The sequence below is a fragment of the Nesoenas mayeri genome (assembly GCF_963082525.1).
Source record: "Nesoenas mayeri genome assembly, chromosome: 10".
Taxonomy (NCBI): Eukaryota; Metazoa; Chordata; class Aves; order Columbiformes; family Columbidae; genus Nesoenas; species Nesoenas mayeri.
The window spans coordinates 10487098-10504326 of record NC_137560.1 but is presented as its reverse complement, the minus strand read 5'-3'; the positions used below and the strand labels follow the sequence as shown (position 1 = coordinate 10504326).

Sequence of the window (17229 nt, the reverse complement as noted above, 5' to 3'; positions counted from 1 at the left end):
TTCAGTAATATTTCTTTCCTCTTAAAACATTCAGAAATCCCTGTAGTAATTATTGTTCCTAACCAATATTATTTGAAGCAAAAAAAAAAAAAAGGTTGTATTAAAACACAGCTACCTGAAAAATTTAACTCATATAGGGGTTTGCTGCAGACAATATCTTGTGAAAACATATTATATCGTTTCTAAAGTTTTATTTATAGTTCCACATAGTTCTGAGTATTAACTATGGAATTAACTCTCTAATTTTTATTTAATCAACCTGAACTTTCATACAAGTCCAACCTAAAATTAACCAAGGAATGATCTGTCACATGATACTCAATTATTTGTATTTTCTTTGATCTATCAGACACTGGTACACATGTATATTTTCAAATACTTTGTATCATGAAGCAAATGCAAGCTACAGGCTCTCACTCATGATTCATGGAGTGGACACTGTGAGGACTTTTGCTTCCCTTTTCAGAACTGTATGCACTTCTAACAAGTCTTGGTATATAAATCAAAATGGAATCGAAATTCACATCTATTGCTATACACTTTGAACTATAATGGAAACTGAACCAAGAAAAATATTTCTGGTTGCCAATTTAGAACAAATGCTTCCACAAAAGCCTGACAGTTACAGGGAGCGTTTGTGTTCACTGAGCTCTGCAGCACAGCAGAAGGTCACAGCCTTTCCTGCCCCAGCTCTGTCTCATCACATCACTAACCCACGGGTGGACACAACCCTCACCAAACTGTCCAGCCCTTGCTGGGCTTCTGCACCTTCCCCACAGGCCAGCAGGAAGGGTTTTCACACTTTTTCCTCAGTGCAGCCTTACAGATCTCAAAGATGTGACAAAACGCTGGCAATACTATTGGTGCACAGTGGAGGATGAAGTCGCCTTCCCAGAGCCCTGTGCTGCACGTACACCCCTGTCAATCCACTGTTTCCACCTTCAATAACCTTGTCTCATACAAACCCAGCTGGTTCTCAGCAAACCCTTTTGACCTAAACTGGAATTGAACTTGAATGGTTCAAACCCAGGGTAAATCAAACCAGAACTGAACTGAAAAACATCCCGGGTCCCCTTCCCACATGCCTGGGTAAAAGGACCCAAGAACTAATGATGCATCGCGACAGGGAATATGAAGGGAAGCCATGAAAAATATTTATTTTAAAAAGTGAAGTTCTATGGAATTGTTTCTAATGTTCCTGTACTGTCTGAATGGCAGTAAAAACAGACCTTGCAATTTGAAAGCTTATCAAACATTAATTTGACCCACATTTTTTTTTGCATTTAGAATTTAAGAAGTAGCATAAACTAATTATTCTGAGGGGGAAGCCTTGCAGCAACTGAAATAGATTCTTAAATATTTGAATGGCCTCAGAAGTCCATCTTTAGCATATTACTCACCTGCTGAAGGTATTTTAGAAATCTATGTCTCATTTCTTAAGTACAAAAAAGGCACTTTATGTGAAATAACTACTCTAATTCAATAAATTTCTGCAGATATGTACTTCTTTATACTAAAACCATAGTTGCATTACTACTCTGAGCACATCTAATAGAAAAGATCATAAGTGATAAGTTTGAGAGGAAAAAACTGAAAGAAGGGTAAAAAAAAAAAAAATAAAAAATCTTCATACAGAAATGAATACAGAGAAAAGAGAAGCATGTTTTTCTTTCTGTGCTGAAATATTTACTTACTCACCGGATGAAAAATTATTATAGTATTTCATGAGATACCAATACCCAGATATTAGTACCTAGTCAGCTAGAAAAATAATTCATGGTTTCATATATAGTTTGTATTGATCCAAATGTGTTTCAATTACATTTTTGCCTTGGTGAAATAAATTTAAACTAAGATTTATCCCCCCATGTAAGAAATAGCTAGAGAAGCATAAGATGGGTAATAGTAGAAACATCTGGTAAGGAGAGTAGCTCAGAAATGAAAAGTACTGATTGATACTTCATTGATTTACTCACTAAATTTTCAGATGTTATATTTGTTCTTTAAAAAAAAGTTACGTACATTTCAACAACATTTTCTACAGAACAACAAAGTGGACAATCTACCAACACCTATTTTTCCTTGAAGAGGCAGACACAAACACGCATGCACACTACGTGCTTCACTTCACAAATCTAATCAGAAAATCAAAAATTTGTTACATTGAATGTAGAGAATACACACATACACGTGTTCTACTTTAACAGTCCTTAACCAAAATTTAAGTATCTCAACGCCATTATGAAGGACTGTGAGAAATCTGGGAGAGCTATAGAAAAGGTGAGCTAGTAATGAGCCTAAATCCACAAAATGACTTAACAGTAGATATACACAGATGACATCAAAAGGAAGAAATGGTATACAAATGCTGGAGGCTTTATTGCTGTTATTTTTGGTTTGGGTTTTTTGGTTTTTTTTTTTGGCTGTGTTTTTTAGGTTTTGTTTGTATCCATTTGTTTGGGTTTTTTTGGTTGGTTGGTTTGGGGTTTTTGTGGGCTTGGGGGCTTGTTTTTTTGTGTGTGTGGTTGGTTTGGTTGTTGCTTGTTTGGGGGGGTGTTTTGGGTTTCTTGTTTGGTTTGGGTTTTTCTGTTTTTTGGGGGGTTTTTGTTTGTTTTATTGGTTGTTGGTTTTTGGGTTTTTTGTTGTTTTGTTTTGTTGTTGTTTTGTTTTTTAAGTTCTCAAGGAGGTGAACCATGATGGAAGAAATTCCTTAGCACCCTGGAGACAAAAATATAAAATCCACATGTAATACTGGAACATTTTTATAGTGAGACCAAAAATCCCTTTACAAATATATTAATGACTGAACAGTAATCTAGCAATGATTCACAACGTTAGCATGATTAGCAACTTTAAGTTAATAGTTTATAATGACACTCTCAATACAAATGCCAATATATTTTCATTTGAGTAAACACGCTCTAAAATCATTGCTATAGAAAGTAAACGCTTACCAATCTGAGGTTATCCTGAAGGGAATTGTGAGTGATCTATATGCATTTCTATGGAATTAATTATGAACACTGAGTGAGCATTGTCAGAGTTACACTACATTTTGAGAGTATTTAGCTCTACATGTGGAAAAGTGTTTGCATGTGAATGCACAGACAATTTTCACGTTCTATGGCACAGTTCATTTGAGGTTCCTGCACTTAAGGAACTAATATTTAAATTTGCCAAAACATGTAAGTATGAGAACAATTAACTGACTTATCCAGCATATCAGAATTTAACATGGGTAAAACCAGCGCAAGAACCACGAGACACAGCAAATATCACACCCAAAAAGCCCCAAAATGGTCACCATGACACAATGTCAATGTTTGGTATTTTATGTAGTACTAGTATCACAGATAAAGTAGAGAAGGCTGAGAGAAGAAAAAGAAAGCTTTGTTTCCTCTCAATAACATGGAAAAATAATTACTGAGCTAACTCTGAATAGGATAATTTTATTTAAAAATATTTTAATTTCAGTGAACTAATATTCTGATATAAATTCTCATTCAAGTTAGGTTGTTATAGAGATAGCACAGGAAAGGTGAAAGAAACAGAATGAATGAGGGGAAAAATATTCTAGAATTCAACAGAAAGTAAGGGGAAAATGGAACAGATAGGCAGAAAGGTGAAAATAAATGAGGATAACAATTTCAAGGAAAAATATCATGCAAATATCCTGAGTAGTTTCTGAGATGTTTACTCTTTATATGTACCTTGTGTCAGTTCACTTTCTATGATTCTTCATTGGAATCCCATTTTGAAGTTAGAATAAATAAATTCAAAAGCATAACAAATTTGGAAACAGCTTCTGAACACCTGAACTGCAGAGAGTCACCGACCTTTATCCATAAATGCTGAATGACGCTATGTTTGTCTCTCTCTTCAGCTATCAAATCTTGAAGAAGCACATTTACATTTCATTGTTTCCTTTGTATTTTTTTTTTAAGATAAACCACCTGCTACACATAAAACCAGAAAATGCTGCTAGAAACTGCTCTTCTCCAAACCAAACTGCTACAAGGTTTTAAGACAACTGCTCTACCTTGATTATTACTAGTGCCAACTATGTACTCATATTATCTCAGTCCACAATATTAATAGTTTATACTTCATAAGACATATTTCATATGAGGAAAAAAACCAAACATGCTTAAACAGAAAATGAAAGATCTACCCACTCAATGCTCCTTTACTCAGACCCATGCTCAAGCCTCACTACTAAAACAATAACCCAGAACAGCTTCAGTTCTTTGAGCTTGTCAGCAGCCCTTCTACTGACATCTTCTTCTCAAACTTGCACGGCTCTGCCTGAACATATTTCTTTCAGTACGTTATGTGAGCCTTGTCGGTTTGAGCTGTTACCTCCGTATTGTCCAGCACAATGTAGAATTATAATTTGAGGTCTATGAGAATTTCATGCAGAGAACAACCAACAAGGGCCACTAATTCTGAACCTGCTCTGAGCAGTGGGATGTGATAGTCACTACAAAAAAAGCACAAATGAATCTGTAGGAGTTTCTTACATCCTAGCATCTGAATGTATCCAACCAACTGCAAAAATAGCCCTCAAGCCTAACAAACTTTCTCATTGCTTTCCCATGGCATTGTATCTGTCTGTGGCTCTCCTCCTAGACAAACATCGTATTCGTCATCAAGGTCAATTTCCAAAGTTTTGGAAATAAAAAAATAATTAAAAGCCATTCTTATTAAAATTTGGCAAAAACTCTAAACCAAAGAAAATCCTATGAATATATTGCACTAAAAGTTTGTCTTGAAAAACAATGTTAATAATATGTAAGAAAAAAAAAAAACAAAAAAAAACACACAAAACAAACACACACAAAAAAAATCAGGAATACATGTCAGCTTAAAAAGCCCATCTCCCAGACTCCTACGAGTGGAATTGTCACAGGGACTTCTATCTTAATCAAATGTAAACAAACTTTGTCAATCAAGATGTCAGGTAGGAAAACAATGGAAAATTAATCCCTATTTTTAAGAGCTTATTTCTTTTGTGTTTTGTAGAACGTTTTCTGGTACATTACCAAGAAAAAACCAGCAGTATTGTGCACACAGAAAATACTTACAACTACTGATAGTTGCACTTCTTCAGGTGAAATATCCTGTGCAATTTTAATAAACTTACTATTGATCTGAACATCTAATTTCCAATCAAAATTATAGTAATTGAGCTCTGAACATGCCAAAAATATTTCTTAAAGTGCAGCCAGATAGCTATTTAAAACATAGCTCAGCAGTTGAGTATATTCCTGGGAGAGAAACCAGAACTTGTGTTTCAATCATCAGAGCAATTTTCTTCACTGGCTTCTTCATGAGAAGCCCATGCTGTGCATGTGGGAGCACTCAGTAACAGATTACCAATCTCCGAAAACATTACCCAGGTACCTTCCTATGACTTCCCCATGTTGGTGTTCATTTCAGAAGTGAAAAAAGGATTTCCTTTCCAATAAACCTGTAAGGCTGCAGGTGCTTTGAGAACTTCAGAAAAGTTTGGGCTGTTCTCTGAGAAAGAACAAGATTTATTAACATTAAGTGAGCTTAGGTAATATTCTGGCATGGCTGATAATTCTGACGCAAGTCCTCCTTACTTCCATCTGAGTTCTGGAGTTTGCTTCTTTCACAGTTCATTTAGTGGAGAAGGTAAAGAAGCCAACAAAGAATATTTGATGTTGTTCATCAGTATCCCCGTTATTTCTTATGCTTGAAAACAGCATCATGTAACATGGCAATGAATGCACCCACGTGCAAACGGGCCTGTCGGTCTCACTATTTTATTGCAAATAGCTTTTCACATTTGCCGTAACCAAGAAAGAAGCAGTATAGATATCGGAGACTGATGCTGACCTTGGAGGAATATTTGCTACCACGAGAAACACATGAGTTTTTGAGGTTTTACACAGGCCAGTGACAACTGACTTGCAATTTGGCTGGTTTTATCCCTGAGCTTGGGAAGGGGAGAAGGTGGGGTAAGACACATACAGCTTTTCTGGAAGGTCCAGCAGCATATTTCATTTCCCACTCTGTTCTCCTCAGCTACAAGGTATTTCCTAGGAAATTCTATCTAAACTTGCTGTTGCTGTGGCTATGATGCACTGAAATTTATTTAGCTTCTGTTATCTTGATATTAGAGTTCCTAGAGCTTGTAGCTTAAGACAGATATCAATCTAGAAAGTAATACCATGCCAAAAATAGCTGCTCTATGACTACTATCAAATTCCACTAAAAGAACTCACTAGACAATGCTCAGTCACAGTAAGTGCTGCATCAAAGCAAAAATTATAAATAAAAGATAAAAATAAATTAAAAGCCTAGCAATTATTGTAAATAACTTCAATTATCCACTTATATTCATTCAAGACTGGCAGATTTTCAGGTTGATGGTTGTTAGAGAGCTAAGCTGTTTTTTTGAAGCAACATAAAGAGACCAGCTTGGCAAAGAGCTGGACAAACAGAAATCAAACCATAAATGGGTTAAAGTACACGAAAAGTACATGAAAATCGCACATTGTTTCACAGTGACTAAGACAATCCTGGAGAAATTACATACATTTCTAACTTAACCGGATCAACACTATATTTAGTTTTAGCATCCAGAGATTGCCATGGCATGAAAGGAAGATTGCAGATGAAGAAGGTAACACATTTGTCTTGAGTTCTGCTATGCTGAAGGCTGTGCAAAGCCAACATATCAGATGCAAAATAGTTAGATTATCAAAACTGCTCCTACCATGTTGTTATGTCTACCACAGAGCAGAAAAGAATGATGTCTTAAATAAGGTTTTATTTCATACTTTTAATTCTGTATGTCCCAGTCATGAAGGAATCAGTTCAACTGCAAACACAATTTAAAGCTGTTTCAGGGCTATTTGAGATGTGATTTGCCGGCATGGGGTACATCAATAACCAGCTCCTCCAGCCACCTCTCCTACCCAAGGGCCAAGGGGAATGTTCTTCAGCATTTCACACCAACCACGTATTCATCCAAAGCTGGGTAATTGTCTGAAAACACCTTTAGGTATCTTCTTAATTCAATTTGGAACATGACAACAAAATTTGTAAAGTTTTGCTTTCAATTAATAATAATGTGCAACTGGTATGTTGCTCTCTTCCACATAAATTTCAAAATATATTTACAATGTTACTCTGTAAAACACCTTCCAAAAATCAAAAAAAGCTGTCTGTGAATGCATCTAAATATCCACCTGCGTACACATACATTTATGTATATTTATCCAGTACTAACCTGTAAGTATCACTATGATCCTTATTCCTGTCCCCTGTACTGAAATCACTAGATTAAAACACCCGATTTATTAATCTTTTTCACACATTTAGACTACCACAGGTGACATTCTTTACGTGACTGTCACAATCACTATCCTGTTTGGATAATGCCAGGCTGTCTTTCTGCATTTGAGTACAGTGATGACTTACACAATGTCTGAGCAAAAATAGTCTGCCCTCTGCTCTCAAAACCATTGCTGGATGCTTGGCAGATATTGCTGAAGAAAGATTTGGGATAACTGTTTTCATGCCAGTTCATTTAATGCAAAATTCATCACTGTCAGGATTTCTCTCAGCTATTTCAAAGTCAATCTCTAACCCTCCACAAGTTAACTAAAAGTTCTTCATATGTAGAGACAGAAAACTCCAAAAGTGCTGCTTGTCCCATTCTAAAATAACTCATAAGATTCAGGAAGAACTTTGGAGCTTTTCCTTCCCTCTTTTCTTCATTAGATGTTTAAGTTCATATGCATGAAGTTAAGGGAGACGAATCCCACGCCATATGTGCAACATAAATGACCTAAAGAGAAATGGAAATATTCCCATGCTCACTCAACAGGGGAAAGGAGTCCCGAGGCAACACTTTTTCCTGACAGCAGTCCTGGGACTAATTGAGGTGTTTCTGCTCTGTTTACATTTAGAAGCACCAAGTGAAACCAATTGTCTTTGCTTTGTTCCCTCCCTCAGCTTTTTCCTCTCCTCTGCACTAAGGCTCAATCCCCTGAGTTAATTCAAATTCAGCTTGCAATTTGTGGTCCAGTTCAACAAAAGCAGCTATGATATACTGTCTTTCTTCTAGTTTCCAACTAGATTACTATCACCCAACAACAGCAAAAAAACCTCAAGATTTATTACTCAAAACAAAGGTCAGTTCCAGAGTCTGCAGGGACTTATTTCCGTTGCCTAGCCCAGCACTCAATCACAAGACACTGAGGCTTGTCTTTGCTTTCAAACCAAGCCATGAAAACAGTAGGTATTACTCTCTCACAAGTAAAGTCAATTGGGCCATTGTTTTTTACTTCCCACAAGGTCAGTATTTCAGTTGCCTATAGACTAAATTAAAGGGAAACTTTTTTCTTTTTTTTTGAAGAAAAAGAAAATAAAACTCTGAGTTTTCTACTAAAACCTTCACAACTCCCTATCACAATTGCAACTGTCTAAGCTAAGTATTGAGGCATGTAGAGTATTGTTGCAGACATGTGAAGAAATATTTCATGAAGAGGGTGTTATCTCTTCAGTACATAGCATCACTTTAAAGTGAGGATACAGTGAGGATACTGTAACAAATATTCTATTCTCTCACAATAACTTTCCTGAGAATTTAAACAAATCAGTACTAGCATTGTTAAATTTATATAATTTTACAACAAAAACATTACACTACAAAGTCGAAACATTATTATGGATGCGAAGCCAAACTAAGACAGGAAATGCCAGAATGAACTTGCATCTAACTTCAGTCTCTAGTATTACAGTATTGTTTTTTGTCCATACAATTTTACCTGGTTAGAAGACTCAAAAATACCATCTAAGACCTTTGTAGTCCTCACGAACAGAGTGATGGTAGTTGGTATACATTTCTATGTGTATCAGTAACAGGTGCCACAAGCTTTCACCCAAGACATAGAAATCCAGTGTTATGTCCCAGATTATACGGATATGGATTCTTTGGCCCACTCCAATGCAGCAACACACCCAATTCTGCCCTCAAACAATCATGGCTAATTCCCTTTCCTATCTGACCACAACCATAGACCTACTAATTCTTTCCTATCCCTCTTTCCAGATCCTGAGTTCATTATGCTCATATTGTGTCTCCCAAACTCCAGTGCTAAGATTTTTTCATACTACTCTCCACCTCTTCTCTAACACCTACCAATTATTCTTCCTTCTTCGTATCAGCCTTAGCATCCACACTGCCAAGCATGTTATTGACCAGCTTTTTCCAGGTACCTACCAATACCTCAATTCCTCACACCGCCAACCTGTATTTCCAATTTTCCCTATTCATGGTACAACCTTATTGACCTCACCTAGAATATCTTGTACCATTTATATTTCTAAATCCCAGCACAGTCCAATGCTCTTCGCTTTGTCTTCTTAAACCTTTTCATTATTCTCCATTCTCTGTTCCTGTGCCAATACCTTCCTCAGCCTCGCCTAAACCCAAACTCCCTTAGCCACTGGCTCTTCCATTTTCCAGTGCCCTAATACGAACACAGACAATAAATCTCTCTCCTTAATTCTCCTTAATCTCTCCCTCCTGGGTCTGGAAGGCACATGGATGTACTGGCAGTGCCTCAGTAGAGAAAGACTTTGTTTCCCCTGCTTGTTGTTGGCTGAAGCCATGAGAGGCTAATGGTGCAATTGCAGGAAAGCCTTGTTCAACCACGTACTGAAAAAAAATCGCAGTGCAAAGAGTTTTCGAAGATTTCACTTACAAGCAGTTTTGCTCCGATATGCTTCTAATGGCCATATGCCTCTATGTGCAGACTTTCCAAATGATAACAACTTGATCCAGCTGGAACAGATTTTCAAAGAAAGTCTTATGTCAAGGCCACATCCCTGCCAATTTCAAGAGCTGGTTCCCAAGCAGAGCAATGCTATAGAGTCTTCACAAAAAGAACATCAGTATTATTTTTAAAGGAGTAAACCAATGCGTTTTCCTCTAGTTTCTTTCTTGGAAATAGTTGAAGTTCAAAGATAAAATTCCAAACTTTTTGGTCTCCTGGACCATACTTTATCATTCCGAAGACCTGATTACTGTTGAAGATACTGGAATTAATTACAACAGCCACTTTCAGACTAAGTTATGATTTTTTCAGAATTTTGTATATTTTGGCAGGTCTGGTAAGGAGAAAAAAAAAAAAAGCTACATTGAAACTCTCTGCATTGAAACTCTCTGGGTTCTGGTCACACATTTATCCAGCTGATTAATTCTGGGATCTTATAACCACACTTAGTAACTATACACTAGTCCCGTACACCTAGAAAGGTTTTCTGGTATACTGTGAATTAATGCTGAAGTCACAGAAAAATATAGGGACATTACTCTTCTAAAATTGTGTTTGTATGCAGACTTGCAAGCCCATATATATCTTTATAGGTACTGACTCCATCACATCTATTAATTTAGGGGTTTTTTTAATAAATCTTTTTGTAATAATAGTCAGTGGTTTTCGCTCTATCTTAAGAAAAATATTAAACTGTCCTTGTAATTAAAGGAACATTTGCAAATTCCCAAACCCAAAGGAAAGGCTGCAATACATAGTCAAAACCTTATCTGCTTTATTTTGTAAAGGTAATGAGTTCAAATCCAGTGGGTGTTTTGTTTTTTCTTAAGAAGTGTCTTGGAACTTGTATTCTCCTAGTAACTAAAAGATTGCTATACTTACACCTCTTAATTAGTTTTTATCAACTGAAATGTTCAGCATTTAATTATCATGTGCAGGTTTATTTGGAAAACAAAGTAAAATATGCAACACGGCACCTAATTTCCATTAAGTTTGACACAGCTCTATATTTTGCTGTGACCTACGGAACTCGTTTCATAGAATACCCTCATTTTTCTTAATAATTTTTCCTCTTGACTCTCAAAGTACTTCTAAAATGCACTTGGGGAGCAATATCAGTCTTCACACAGCTAGCTAACACCTGCAGGTTCAAAAAGTGACAACCCAAGACTGCAACCAACCTGACAAAAACTAATACCTTATGTTTGCAGATGCATTGAGTAAATTATAAAAATACTTCTCCACTTATTTTGGATTGTAGGAGAGTAGTGAACCATCCCACACTGCTGGCTGAATGACTCCCTCACCCACCACCACAGGTTCTTCAGCCACACATTCATCTACAACCAGCAAGCCTGCTCCAACCTTCCAAGCCCTAACAAGGACAAAAACACCAAGGTCGTTTACATTGCTAAAGCAGTTTTAACTCCCAGTCAACTCTGCTCCTAAAACACACGTGCAAAATGCTTTATTTTTTTTCCTAACAAACCATGAAGCCCTAAAGAGCTGTAACTGCTGATGCTCCTTACCTTCTCAGGTTTTCCAATCTAAAATCCACACAGTAATGTAGGAGCATTCACAAAATTGAGAGATGCAAAGGAGAAGGGAAGATCTAAGCCAGCACTCTGGATCCATATGGAGGAAGATTTCCCTTTTGTTAAATCCTTATTCCATGAAGCTGCCTTCACTTTGCAGGCTGAAGCCTCCATGCACATCTAGATTTGTACACTCTAAGAAACTAAGCAGGTGCTGGTAATAACATGGCCAAAGACAGTTTTGAGAATGGGTGACTTTTCCTACCACTCAGGGTTTATGTGGTGATGGCAGGAGACTGCCCTAAAAAAAAAACTTAGGGCCACTCTTAGATATTACCTTTGTGCAGCCCCACTGATGCCAGTGAAAGGGGTTTATGACAGACCTGGTGTATTCGTGCAATATAAGATTGTGAAATTTCTCATCCATGGGTTATTAAATCTCAGACAATCTCTCTTATGTATTAGACTTGGCTTTTAAACAGTGTCTTGCAAGCCCTTTTAGTAATTATAAGCCATTCCAAAGTAATAAACTGATTAAACGGATTTGCAGTATATGTCACGAAAAAATATATAATACTATTGAAATAAAGATTAAATGAAATCTATTTTCTAAACCAAAAATATTATAATTATTGTTTCTACTACACCAGGATACAAAGATGAGTCAAACACGCTCAGTAATTAGGCTTTCATCATAGACACTTGAAGAAATAAACATTGAATTAAAATGAAGTACACTTCTGGGTAACACCAAAATGGTTCAGAATGAATTCTTATCCACTGGATTTTTTTCTACTTCTGATACATGACACAGTCCATATAAACTATATAAGTAGCAATAAATAGTAATTAAAAACAAAGGAACAATGACTTCTTGCATCTGAAAATTTCTCAGTGGTCTACTGTAACAACTTGTAGAAGATCTGAAATGAGAATTGACTGAAAAGCTTTGGAAGAAAGATTCAGTGTAATTATATAGAGAGTGTACAGAGACGGGGCATATATAATAAACACAAATATTTATAAAAGTAGTGGTTCACTTTACTCTCTTCTTTCCACAGTTCTGTACAATCTTCATTGTTTATGAGCAATTTGCCTACCACACTTTAGAATTCAAAGTATTATACTGGTAAGTTCCCCTAAAATTTCAGGAGTTAAAAGTGAGGCGAACTAGATAAAATTAGATCATTAACAAACACTGGCATGTTACTAATTTTCCCAAGCTTTCCAGACCACTCGGATATTTCCTGAACTAACTAAACAAAACCCTTGTTTTAGTACAGGTCTGACAGAGCTCCACCAAGAGCCCATCCTCTCTACACAACTTGCTTGCCCAGCATCTTTCCGGCAGTTTATTCTTTCTGAGAAGGTTCCAGTACAACATTACCTGAGTGCAGAGGATTTTTCCAGGGTTGGCTCTTCCTTGATCAGTTCTTAGAGAGACAGTTTTTCCATTCAAAGCCCATCCATGGTCACCGTACCACAGCAGGGCTGCTGTGAGTGCTTTGAGAGGAGCAGGGCTGAATGTAGACACTGGGCCACGGGTGAGGAACAACAGGATGACTGGAGCCTCAATAAGGCAGCAAGTGACACAGATTTGTGTCCTCAGCTGTAGTCGCTACACAAACATGGTGTGTGCAGTTGTTTAGGATATCACTGTCCTGAACTCTCCCCAAAAACATGCTGCAAGTTTTACCCATAACCATAAAGACAACAACAGTTTCACATCAAATTTGGTTAATTTCTAGTCAATGGTTTAATAGAGTATTTTAGATTTTCAAGTGTCTGTATAGATATGAATAAATGTAGCTAAATACAATTGTAAGGTTGGAGTCTTTCTAAAATTAATAATTTTTTGCTTGATGCCCTCTCCAAATATTTTTTTTAAATAACCTATTATTTAAAAACACAAAATACAAAGCCTTTGCAGGTATTTAGCAAAGGTTATCATTTATCATCAGATGCTTTTTCTACACTAATTTTTAAGGAGATGAGCTGTGATTTGCTGGGAACTAATCAAATGTTTGGAAAGGAAAATCAGCTACTGCACCATGAATTTTTGTGTAAGTGGATTATTTCTATGCATTTCATGTTGTTTGATGAACACAGCAACCTAGTGATCTAATGGGCCAGATCCTAATAACATCTCCAAAACCTGAAATACTTAAAGCACTAACTGAGCCTGAAATGTAAGTAGTTCTTGTTCATTAGCGGTCCCTTGTGAAGTGCTCTTCCCCCATCACTGCTCTCTTCCAAGCCTTGCTAATTAACATTCCACTGTCAAAATAAAACTATAGTTACGTCATCCTTAAACTTTCAAATAAAGGGGTTTTCCCCTCTGTGTCTACTTAACAAGTAATTTTTATTATCTAGCATAGCTAGGAATAAATTGTGGTTGCTGTACAGAACGTTTTCTAGACAGCACAGAATTTTGGGGACAAAGACTGCCACCTTTTGGCAATAGTCTATAACAGAAAAACACCCTGCTTTCCTTTCTTATGAAATTAATACTGTTCTAGTAAACATTTTTATTATATTATTTTAGCAACTTATATCCAGGAAACGAAGGGAAGCACAAAACATAGGGTTCAACTGAAGCCAATCTGAAAAAAATCCAGCCTTTAGAATTCCTGTATACAAGATTTTGCATAAATCAGAGCTATGTTGTTTGTTTTTTTTTCCTGGAGTACTATGAGTAGATAGCCCCGGCACATGGTGATGAACATTACATAGGAAAAACTCATTTGTTTAACGATAAAAGGATGAAAGAAAGCACATATGAATTCTTTTATGCACAATTTTCTTTTCCAGGTAGCACTGATTTAACCTTTGAGTAGGTCTGCTCTAAGCATTAAGTCAGACGACCTAAAGGAAAATGATAAGAAAATTAACAAGTGTATCATAATACAAATAATATACTGCCAACCTTAACTCTGTTATTTGACACATTTTCTGTGCTTGACTTTGAAAACAATTATTTTCATTTGAGTGTTTTAAGTTTTTGATAGCTGAACTTAGAAGTGGTAAAACTAAATTCCATCATATATCAAGACAGTTACACTGGCATGGTTTCAACAGAAAGACCTTTACATCTAGTAACATCTCTGATGGAAAAGAAACATCAGGGATAGTTGAGTCACCAATCCCTGGAGACATTTTTTAAAATGTAGACAAGGAGCTTCAGGGCATGGTTTAGTGGTGGATTTTGCAGTGTTATGTTGACAGCTCAACTGGATGATGTTAAGGGTTTTTTCCAACCTAAACGACACTACGATTCCATATCAGTATTTTGACAGTGAAGCAAAATAACTGTAACAGCAAAAGACCAGACCAGCATCAGAAAAGGAAAGAACAAAATGGATTTCCTAGTCACTTGCTAGTGGCAGAGGAACAATCAGGCGTTACTACCGCATTCTCACTAGAATTGTTTTATCATACTTAAAGGCATGCACATGAACGTGCAGAGGTACCCTGAAATGACATTAGTATTACAGCTGAGCATATATCGCATTATCTTTGACCAAAAGATCTTCAAGGCGACCAGCCCAATGCACAACTACCATATTGACAGAGCAAGGGGGCATTAACAGAATGGATGAGCCTTTGATTCCTCCTGAGAAATGTAAAAAGATACAGGTAGAATTCTACTTTATAGACAACCTAAAACATGGACAGAAATTCTTGGAGATTAATTAGGAAATGGACTGAAGCTTTAAGAGAGAACACAGAAAATGCTGATAGCAAATGAACAAGCCATCTCATGTGTACGAAATATGCTGAGAGGTCCAAAAGAGATAAGAAATATAGAGGACAAAGGAGGACCTCAGAAAGCTTTTTAAAGTTTGTACCACAAGATAATGTAAAATCCAGAACTTGCACAGAATAGATGACCTAAGACTGTACTAATAAAGAAATATAAATTTGTAAGCATATCAATCTGTGAAGAAATCATATTAATAAGTTAAAAAATGAACACAGAAAATCAGATATTTTTGTTAAAACAAATGCCATTATAGAAAGATCAAAAGAGTATTTTACTGAGCTTCTCAATGCTGAAATTCACAAAAGCAAACAACAATCGGCCTTTTTCCAGACAGCTGAGCCATTTGTAAAAGAATGAAATTGTGAAGAGCTTCAAGAGGCAATCAGAATACTGAGGAGTAACAAAAGCACCAGGTGTGAGTAATCTTGCTACTGAATTACCAAAAACAAGAGGGGAAAAGGAAGTCAAACACTTTATGGGGCTATTTGGTTGGTTTGGGTTTGGGAAAAATTTTCAAGCATAAAAAAAAAGGAGATATATACTGTATTCCAGTTTTAAAACTTAAAGAAATAAATCTACTCATGTTACATAAAACCAATCTGATTTTGGAGAATAGCATTTAGAAGTTTTAGTTTAAAATGTTATTTTTAAAATCAATTGCATTAAACCAGCACGTTAAGTATGTACATATCTTCTACAAATGTTGGAGGGTGTTTTGTTGTTGTTGCTAGTTTTTAATTGTATTAAACAAACATAATCTATTAAAATCAGAAACTTAAATAGAAGTCTACTTCTGATTTTAAGAATCTAAATATCTTCACAGTTAATAGCACACCCCCTTCAAAGGTTAGCTGTTTTGAAAACAAGATATTAACCTCAGGCCACATGGCATGTCATTGATTTAACAGAATTTTAGCAGTATAATTCTGCCTTTACTAGTGGGAGTTATGAAAGCAGATGAAGGGTAGTGAGCACAGCAGAGCCCACTACCTGTCTGGCACCATAGCCACCCTGCACAGATGGCAGAGTGATATGGTACAGGCTGCCACATTGAACCATTTGCAGCTCTTGGGAGCAGCACGGCAGTGCCAGGCAGTACATCCAGCTTCACAAGGATTTTGTACCGACAGCAGGAGTCCCATATGGGGACTGCCATGTTCCCACCGCACACCACACCACTTGCTGAAGAATGTGCCATTTACAGTCTTCGCAAAATCATGTCCTGGTGGTTGGGCTTAATGTCTTTAGTATCCTTCCCGTGATAGTTTTCAGATGACTGAGGAAGTAAATAAAAACTTTTTTAGGACATTTAGGTTAAGCACAGTGGTCTAAAACAGTATCATTATCTTGGTAGCCTCAGCACTGAGTTTATTTTGATGTTGGGTTTTGGGGAATTTTAAAAAATTGGGTTTGTTTTTTTCTGGGGGAGGGGGGTTTGTTGTTTTTGTTTGGTTTGGTCTTGGGTTTGAGTTTGGGGTTTTCTTTCAGGATAGTTTGGGGTTTTTTTGAACATGCTGCTTTGTCTGATTCTCGTGAGTTATTTGAGCCTATTTTTTTCCAATGGATGTTTAGATTGTTTGGAAAATGATGTTCAAATAAAGATATGTAAGATGTTTCCCACAAATCTTTAAGAAGTATGAATGATGGCTAAGTCATAAACTAATAAACCTTGCAAGGTCTAATGTGTAACAGATCATGTAAATGGTAATTAAGTCATCAACTTTTGGAAGCTGTGATATTGCTTTCTTCTTCAGACATTCAGTAGGGGTTTTGAAAAACAGACACTGAAACCTGGATATAATCCTGAAATAGCTAGGAAAATATTTCAGTTCCTCACTAACACAGTCAAACAGCAAAACAACAAAGGATAAGACCTTATCAGTATAATAGTACAGTACTAGTAAGTACAGTAATGCAACATTCTCATATATAAACATGGGTATTGATATAATAATTCAGATCACATTCTGATACAAAGGTTGCACTGACCACCATTACGCTTAACTGCCTGATGAGATAAGGTACATAGAAGAATAGCATAATGTCATAATTATTATACTTTATAGACATGTGTTGTATATATTAACTTTTAACGTCTGAAAAAAAACAGTCATGG

At 36.4% G+C, this 17229-nt stretch overlaps 1 protein-coding gene across 1 annotated transcript in view; it reads right to left on the bottom strand.

Moving 5' to 3' along the window:
• The window catches only part of CACNA2D3 (calcium voltage-gated channel auxiliary subunit alpha2delta 3), a gene marked incomplete at its 5' end in the record, with an annotated part of 422930 nt that overhangs the window by 292058 nt on the left and 113643 nt on the right, over positions 1 to 17229 (bottom strand). The window lies entirely within an intron of this gene.